The sequence below is a fragment of the Diorhabda sublineata genome, chromosome X (genome assembly GCF_026230105.1).
Source record: "Diorhabda sublineata isolate icDioSubl1.1 chromosome X, icDioSubl1.1, whole genome shotgun sequence".
NCBI lineage: Eukaryota > Metazoa > Arthropoda > Insecta > Coleoptera > Chrysomelidae > Diorhabda > Diorhabda sublineata.
The window spans coordinates 32,131,121-32,140,637 of record NC_079485.1 but is presented as its reverse complement, the minus strand read 5'-3'; positions in this window follow the sequence as shown (position 1 = coordinate 32,140,637).

The window sequence follows — 9,517 nt, the reverse complement described above, 5'->3', positions numbered from 1 at the left end:
GGAAGGGGAAATTGTCTAGGAAGTTGAAGTAAATTCAGGGAGGTCTTCGTATGCTATTGTTAGCAGCCGGAGGGGTGGATAGGGTAGTTTCCTCTTGAGTTTTAAGGCGAGGGACCGAGTATTGGTGTGCCAGGGGGTAAGAACAGTTTCTTTGGCCGTGGAAGTGTTTAATTCGATAGTACGAATCACATAGACGGCTTGGGATTAGGGTTATGTCTGTATTGACATAAGCGGTGTTACTGGGGCTGAATCTACACTTGTATTAGCAGTAACTGCTCGCAGGTTATTACTAAGTTAGTGTGAAGTAAAGTGAGGGTGTGGGTTCGTCCGAAATTTCCTCCGAGCGCTTTGATGGGACAGACTCGCCTCCGTACTCTGCTCAAAGTATCTTTCAGATCAGCCACCTAACTGAGAATGTGTGTGAATTGCACTCCCAGATAGACGGCTTCCCTGCCTCTCTCCTCAAAGTCTCAAGTGCAAGTTTTGTGGTTGATGTTTATGCAAGGAATTTGTATGTTTGAAGACGTTAACTTGAGTTTTTGGGGAATTGAGAGTCACCCTCCAATTTTTGCATCAATCCGAAAATTGATTCAAAAGATATTAGGTTTAAACGAGAGAGCGCATGTTTTCAGCTAAAGCGATAGATGCGGAGTCGTCCGCATACAATACGTATAGATGATGTATAGAAGTGGGTCCAGATTGGAACCTAGTGCCGCGTTTGCTCACAATGGAAACAAAAGCAACGTTGTGAAAATGTTTGGCAATGTTTCACAGAAATAATGCCGAATTCTTGCACCGTTTGATAATCATAGATGAATATTGGATCCATCACTCACACCCGAAACAAAAGAACAATCGAAACAATGGAATGGAAAGGAAGGATCGGCTCCAAAGAAAGCGAAAGACCGTTCCATCGGCTGATATGGTCATGTCATCGATTTTTTGGGATGCCCGTGGGATAATTTTCATTGATTTTATTGAATAAGAAAAAAATATCAATGGCGAGTATTATGCGAACTTATTGCCAACTTTTGAGCGAATTAATCAAGCAAAATCTGCCACATTTGGTTAAGAAGAAAGTGTTGTTCCATAAAGACAGTGCACCAGCTGACATATCTGCAATTATTATTACATCAAGCACCCTATTCGCCAGATATAACCCCCGCGGATTAGTTTCTGTTCGCAGACTTGTAAAAATGTTTGGGTGGTTGATGATTTTCCAATAATGAAGATGTGCTATCGGTAGTTAGTAATTATACTTCTGGGAGCATCCTCGCAGATATGATATAAGCTGTTTTCGCCATTAATGCATTTTGTAAATATACAAGCTTATGATCCGAAGAGTTTATTTGTACTAATTTTGAGTAGTTCAGCAATAATTCTACTGAACCTACGGCGGTTCTCCAGTTTTTTAGTTGTTTCGCTATATTTATAACTACTGTTGACCCCATTCTTGTTATTAGTAAATGGATTAAAAAATTCATCAATAAATTGTTTCCATCTTTTTAACTCTTTTCCGAATATTAAGTTTCTGGCCACCCTTTCTATCAATGTTTTAATTTTCATTTTGATCAACATTCATCAAATCGGATGCCATCTTAAGAGAAACATACAATGTTTTAGTTAAAAAATGCACACCCAATCTGAGATCGGAATCATTCACAAAATTTTTGTTTATTTTTTCAAGAAGCTGGTCTTTTAAATTTTCAGACAGTGATTATATCGGGCCATAAGAACATGACATGGGACAAGGTAATTTCATGACTACGTCTCGAAGACTCTTCAGTAATAAAAAATGCGCGTATAAAATTTGATTATCTTCACTTATATTCATGAAATATATGCAAAATATCAGCCAGGAACTTTTTTATGTTATAACAGATTACACTTCATAGGAGGCCGAATTAAAAGGTTCTTTTGGAGATTACACAAGACTTGTTTGAATTTATGACATTGATTATCTTATCACTGTTGATTCTGAAAAACGCGCTAAAAGCTTTATATTCACTCGGACACTTATTAAAAAAGTTAAAGTTTTATATAGGGTTTTTCAATGTTCACTTTGTTTATTAATTCCATATATCAACGTATTCTATTGTTTTATCCCAGCGCTCAGCAAGCTCTTTGAGATCATTCTTTGGGATTAGAAGGTAAAAACTGTCTTTTGATTCAAATTTTTACCAGCAAAGTTTAAACGAGACCGTACGACTTGCGAAAACCAGCATCGCAGTGGTGACGACTCCAGAAATGTTGAAGAAAATCCACAAAGCGGTACTGGATGATCATCGACTGAAAATTTGCACGCTAGCCGCGTTTGCACACAATGAAACAAAAACAGCGTTATGAAGATGTTTTCTTCCAGTATTTGGTAATGTTTTACAGAAAAAAACCGAATTTTTGAGCCGTTCCTTAACCATCGATGAACAGTGGGTCTAACACTTCATACTCTAAACAAAAAAATAATTAAAACACTGGACTGCAAAAAGACAACCAGCTCTAAAGAAAGAAAGACCGTTCCATCTGCAGGCACGTGTGGTAATTTTCATTGACATTATTGAAAAAGAAAAAACTATCAACGGCGAGTATTCTGTGAAGTTTGAGTGACCAAATCAAGCAAAACCAGCCACATTTGGCTAACTAGAAAGTGTTGTTTCATCAAGACAATGCACCAGCTCATCCGTTATTGCGATCGCCAAAATTAATATAATTAAAGTTTGAATCGCTACCTCATGCACCAGATTTAGCCCCCTCTTTTATTCCCAATGGCTATTTTGAGGAGCTTGACGATTCTTATTATAAAAAGGGTATCGAGCATCACTGGGAAAAGTGTATGGATTCCAAAGGAGATTACATTGAACAATAAATATATTTTATTTGTTGGGCCAGGTACTTCTGGAACCGTTCTCGTATGTTAGATTTAGGCGCGTAATTTTGGTAGCCCATAAATTTCCAATTACTTTTCGCATTTGCTACAAAAATAAAAATTTCGTCTCCACAAATTGATGATTTCTTGATAAAATTCACATGACATTTGTCTGCTTACAAAAATTTTATAAATTATTTTTTTTTTGTTGACTCATCGTAAAACAACCCGTAAATAATATCGTTATGGTATCGTTACCTCCCGGTATTAGCTGCTTCATCTTCTATAGTGAAGAAACTAGAGAGAGACCGTGACTTTGTTCAGTTAACGGAATATAAACGGTTGGACTTGACTGAAATCTAAAAGTGCAATTGCCATACTAGGTTTCAGATATATCTATATGTTCATTTTGTAAGATTCTTCACCAGGACAATCAAATGCATGAGGAGGTCATGGTCACATTATACTCGTTGTTGATTCTTGCATCGAAATTGTTGTTCTGGCCGTTCAAACTTCATTTTACCTGTTTACGTATTCCAAATGTTTCAGGAAAACATACTGGGCGGCCATCAATATACACCGCCACACCCAAATTTTCGACGTCATCTCTCTCAACTATACCATTAATCGATTTACTATAATTTTAAATTTTTATATACCGGGTGTCCTATGTAAATAGAAAACGTCTTCACAAAAACGTTTTTTAATAAAATATTTTCATTAATAAACAATAGTAGTAATCATATAAATTTCAATTTTTTTTCACGGGGTAGTAGTAAAATAATAAGTTGTTTTTAATGACTAGAGGTTAACTTATTTTACACAAATAAGTTAATAACCTGTGAAATCTCTCCTTCAGAATACAAATAAAATTCATCTATCGAGTCAAGTTAAAAAATCCAATAGTTCAGTTAAAACTTTGTTTTAATAAGATTTCTTGTTAATTTATTTGTACTATAATTATTCACAGAACTTTTTGCTAGTGTTCCTAACAAACAGAACTTTTAAGTCTCTGTGAATTTCCCTCTACTTACGTAAGATGGCGCATTCACTATTATGGGTAGCATACCTCTGAATTTTATTAATGTTGGAATTACTATCTGTGCTCCAGAGTTGTAGATCATAAGACCAAATTGTTTTAAAGATGATTTTATACAGACAAATTTTACATTTTTATGGCTTATCTATTCGGGGGGACGCTGGATGTACGTACATCGCTTCTTGGAAATTTAGTCGCTATGAAGCGGACTGTAATGCGTAGAAAATTCTACAATGTTCGTTACTAAAATGGTCTTCCAGGATTTCCAAAGTCTTCTAATACGGTCGAAAACGTAGACAGCAACGAACCTGATTTATCTATTCGTGCTGTTGCTTCAAGCGAGCATAGATCGCTTTTTACACAATGATTTTGAGCTACACCCTTAAAAATGGTACGAGAATTTAAACCTCTTGATGCTGGTAAGAGGCAGAACCAATTCAAAACACGAACATCAGAAGCCCCTACATTTGCCTAAAGTGACCATATAGGCTGCAATGTGAACGCGAGGAATTATAGGCCCTTCCTTTTTTAAAAAACAAAATAGACACACAGTCAGTGAATTTAAAGCGTTATGTGTAGATGACTTTTTCATGTTTGAACTACAATATATTTATGGTTATAACCAAAGAATGTGGTTCCAGCAAGAGCAACTTCACACAGATCTCTGCCACGAGCTGGCCTCCACGCAGTCCCGATTTAACACTTGGACGCCATCCGTCATACACATTTTTTACGATTTTGTTGCAACTACTGGCAACATTGTATCAAAATTTTATACGAATATGTTTTGGAAGCTGATACATCCTATGAATTTGTTTTAATATCTGTCTCTCATAGAGAGCGCTAGTTACATGGTTCGTACCAATTAGTATTGAACATAACTTTCTCAATATTAGTTTTATTAAGCTAAATCATTTAATTTTATACCAAAAAGGTACTTTAGATGAAACTCGATACTGTGTACTGTTTTCGGAATATTTTGATTTGGAAATTATGAAGTAATACATGATCATCAATTTGTTATTTGTTTCTAACAATATTAGTGTCAGTTATTTTCTTAATGTATAAAAAATATAAATTTTTTTCATATGTTTTTATTTTAAAATTGAATTCGGATTGTAGATAATAAAGATATAGCAAAATACTGAAAAGTTTTTTCCTAAATTCCGTTTTTTCACTATAGTATAAGAGAGTATTCATAAATATGAATGATATTGTCAACTAAACCACTTGTTTATTTTTACCTTCACCCTCTTAACATCTGAATTAACATGCAGCTTTAGTTGCGATTGCTCACTAAAACAATTAGTTTTAGACTTACTTGCGCAAAAATTTTAGTTCATTGGAACAATCCCTTTCGTGTTTATTTCAACAGTCACATCAAAAACTTTTCATTGTCTTTCACAAGGACAGATTGTACAATAAATTGAGTTAAAAACAAAGAGAATTCATATTAAAACAGATATTTTAGTTCTATAGAAAGAAATAGTTGAAAGACAGGCAGATGATAAAATTAAGTGAAAATGAGAATATTTTGAGATCAGTTGGAACAGTTTACGAAATACTGACTGTATAAAAAACAGGAAAACTATATTATACAGAGAGCGGCAGGGCCGAAAGTCGCATAAATTTAATTTTAAAAAACCATTTTTATTTTGATCACATTCTTATTGTTAACGGTAAATAGAATACGCAAATCGTGTCAAATTATGTAAATTGACTCCAAGAGTACGGGTGTTGTCCTTAAAATTCTCTCCAAAATCGTTTACTGGTATTCATGATTATCAACCAAAACAATGTCGTATGAAATTTCAATAAAACTGTTTTCAAAATATATACTGAATATTTGTTATTGTTTAAGCAGATCAGAGTTATCAACAAGTTATATTTTACTTCTATATTGGAAAGATTTCTTCTCATGTCTTCTATCAACAGAAAAACGTACATATTTAAATGATAATTTGAGTTTTCAAAACAAAAAATAAAGGAAAATTCGGTGGTTGTTCGACATACGTATTTTTTACGAGGATGTTTCCAGAGGTACCCTGCCCAACAAATGAAACACGAAAATTTTAGAAAAAAAATATATTTATTTTTCAACGTTATCTCCTTTCAGCTCTTGAGTCTGAGAACAGTAAATAATCCGAGGGAGCTAAATCTGCCAAATAGGGTGAATGAGGTAGCAATTCAAACTTTAATTAATTAATTTTTGCCATTGCAATAACGGCTGTGTGGGTTGGTGCATTGTTTTGATGAAGCAACACTTTCTTCTTAGTCAAATGCGGCCGTTTTAGCTTGATTTCTTAGCTCAAACGTCGCAGAATACTTGCCGTTGATAGTTTTTTCTTCTTCAAGATAGACAATGAAAATTATCCCACGCGCACCCCAAAAAATGACGTCATGCCGGTTCTCCCTTTTCAGTCCATCATAATAAATTAAAACTTTCCAGATCATTCCAGAAATTTTGAGAACTTTTAAGAAGTTATCATGTGTTAGAAAAGGACATAAATATACGTTTTCACATTTTCACTACCCACAACTACCCACCGCGACTAAACTCCCTTACTATGACCTGTAGTCATAGTAAGGGCAGTTCTTTGGGGTTGGTGGTTATAAAGAAAACCTTGTCTTTACGTACTTTTTCTAAGTTAAATCCTTTCTGTTAGTGACAATTGAATTTGAGGGAACTAATTTGGAACAAAATTATGGTTCTAGTTATAAATTGCTTCTCAATAAATTATTGTACCTAGGATTCAAATTCTGTGCTTTTTTGTCAGATCACCTGTTCTATATGTTTATCGAAATCAAGGTAAAATGTTAGTTGATTAAAATATTTCGAATAACTTCCAAGTGAACAAGCATATTTGTAATTTCCACCATGTGAAGACGAAATAAATTTGTAGGGGAAAGCCGGAGGTTTTTTTACGATGAATCTGTTTATTTTTTTATTTAATTCGTTTGGGAACATCACCAGCTAGAAAGATACCAGTGGTGATGCTCCAGTTTGTATGGATTTTTTGTTACCAGACTTTAACACCAAACTGCATACCTGGGGAGTTATAGGATCTCAAAGTAGAGCCTGATATTTCGAAAAAAAAATTTCTTAGCATCCCTTGCTTATACAACGTAACTTGCAAATACCAAATTTGGTATTCTGTATAAGACTGTTAAGGGCATTAAGTAATGGTAAGCGGAAGGCAATCGAAGTAATCTAGAGGGTTAATTAGGGGTTACCTAATCTTAAAATTTCACAGTTTTTTATCTGTGAGTTTATTAAAAAATGTGATTTTTATACCATGGATAATTTGGTTCTAAAACTTTTTCAAATATCGTTATTTTTCATAAGACCTTGTGATTTTCAAGGAAAAGTTCACTAAAGGAAGGAGCACTGTTATTTAAAAAGTCGAGAGTCATATAGATTTGCGAGCGATTCGCATACTTTATATTTAAAATAAGGATTAATGAAGTTATGTGGAATTACTGCATCCATATTACAAATGTTAGTAATTGTGATACTTATGCCATAGTTCTTATCAATAATCCCAATTCCCCCTATCTGAATTCGCACACTCAATTTTGCGAATCACTCGAGTCAAAGACTTCTAGTGGATTAGGTAAGTTGAGGTCACTGTTCTAACGAAATATGCGCATTTCCGTGTCCAAAATTAAATCATTTTGATCGATGAACCTATACAACATCTTTTAATGGGAGGTTATGTAACGGTTCATGGAAATTAATGTTCTTCTATGCCGTTATATAGAAATTAAAGAATACTGCAGATTTTGATGACTTACAACAACAAAAATATAATAATTAATAGAAACATTTTCAATTTTTAAAAGTAGAATGAAAATGAGCTTGTTTACAAAACAAAATAGTTTTTATAGGAAATATATTTATAAAAATTATTGTATTATTAATGAGAAGTATAGATACAACCCTGATACAATCTATTCCCAACTGGAAAGAATATTTTTGCCGTACGGCATAGTATTAATTGAAATATAGATGCGATCGAGGTCTAGCTATTAAATAACGAGACTGGTTAAGAAAAAGGGTTTTATTATAAAAATTATTCTAAATTCGAATCCTCTCCTTCAATATACTCCCCTACCCTCGCCATACGCCTTTCCATACGTTTTTTTCATTGATCAAAGCAGTGCTGGAATTTTCTTTGGTGAGGGCCTTTAGAAGCTCTGCCGTTTTTTTCTTTACAGCTTCCATCGACTCAAATCGGGTCTCTTTCAAAGCAGATTTGATCTTCGGAAACAAAAAAAGTCGCATGGTGCCAAATCTGGTGAGTACGGCGGGTGTTCGAGCACTGGAGTGCGCTTACTGGCCAAATACTAAAGGGCAGGTCCGTTGTTCTGGTGCAAAATCAACGAGCTGTTCTTCGACAACTCGGGCCGTTTTTTACGAACTCGTTCTCGCAGTAAGTAAGTCTGGTTGACAGTCTCACCCTATGGAACCCATTCAGTCATCACGATACCGTTAATGTCGAAAAAACGATCAACATTGCCTTGAATTTTGATTTGCTCTCTCGGCCTCACTAAAGCGCTTAATCGCTCAAGAACACGCGTACTAGATAGAGAATTATCCCCATAGGCCTCTTGCAACAATTTATAGCACTCAGTCCCCTCGCCACACACCTTTCCAATCGTTTTTTCCATTGATCGAAGTAGTGCTGGAAGTCTTCTTTGGTGATGGCTTTTAGGAACTCTGCCGTTTTTGTCTTACCACTTCCATCGACTCAAATCGCGTCCCTTTCAAAGCAGATCTGACCTTTCAAGGACATCTGAGCAGACCCATTGACGCAAGAGCCTTTGGTCAAGAGTCAGATTTTTTGGCACCAACTTCGTACAAAATTTTGTAATTTAATCTCAAATTTAACGAGAAATTTGAGATTGATACGTCGCTCCACAGGAAAAAAACGTTCGTTTCAAACCGCTACTTCACAAATACTATAATAGTGACGGAAACGTGTTTTGGGTCGTGCATAGACAAGATATCTAGATACCCAACGCACTACTCGTTTTTTACCCCGTCTAGGGCACCCTCTAGGCGCGCAGTCTCGTTATTTAATAGCCAAACTTCCTATTTATCAATTAAATCCTAACAATGAATTATCTATCCAATTGGTTCAGCTATAGGTTTAAAATTATTCATAAATATTCAAGATAGTTTCCTCTAAAAAATTATAAATACAGAGAGTGTCTTATAAGTACCTAATGTCGGTGAAAATTCCTATGCCTCAATTTAAACATGTCGCAACTTGTTAAGACTAGTCTTGATTCTATGAAGAGGACAATTGCTTCACATTTTTTTATCATTTTTTTCTCTAAGATCATTCAGGATGCTATTCTTCCAAAGTAGCTAGCAGAAGAATCCATACAAAGAAAAATAGGAGTATTACAAAGAGTATTCAACCTTTCGCAAAATATCTTCAACAACTTCAGGTATAAAGAATTAAATACCGAAGGGACTAAACTTCTACCATAATACAAATTGTACAAGAAATGTTATTATTAATACCAGTGATTCCTAAATATACTAATAATGTTGTTGTTCATAGAAAATATGACAACTGACAAAAAGGTTTTTTCGGATAGGTAAG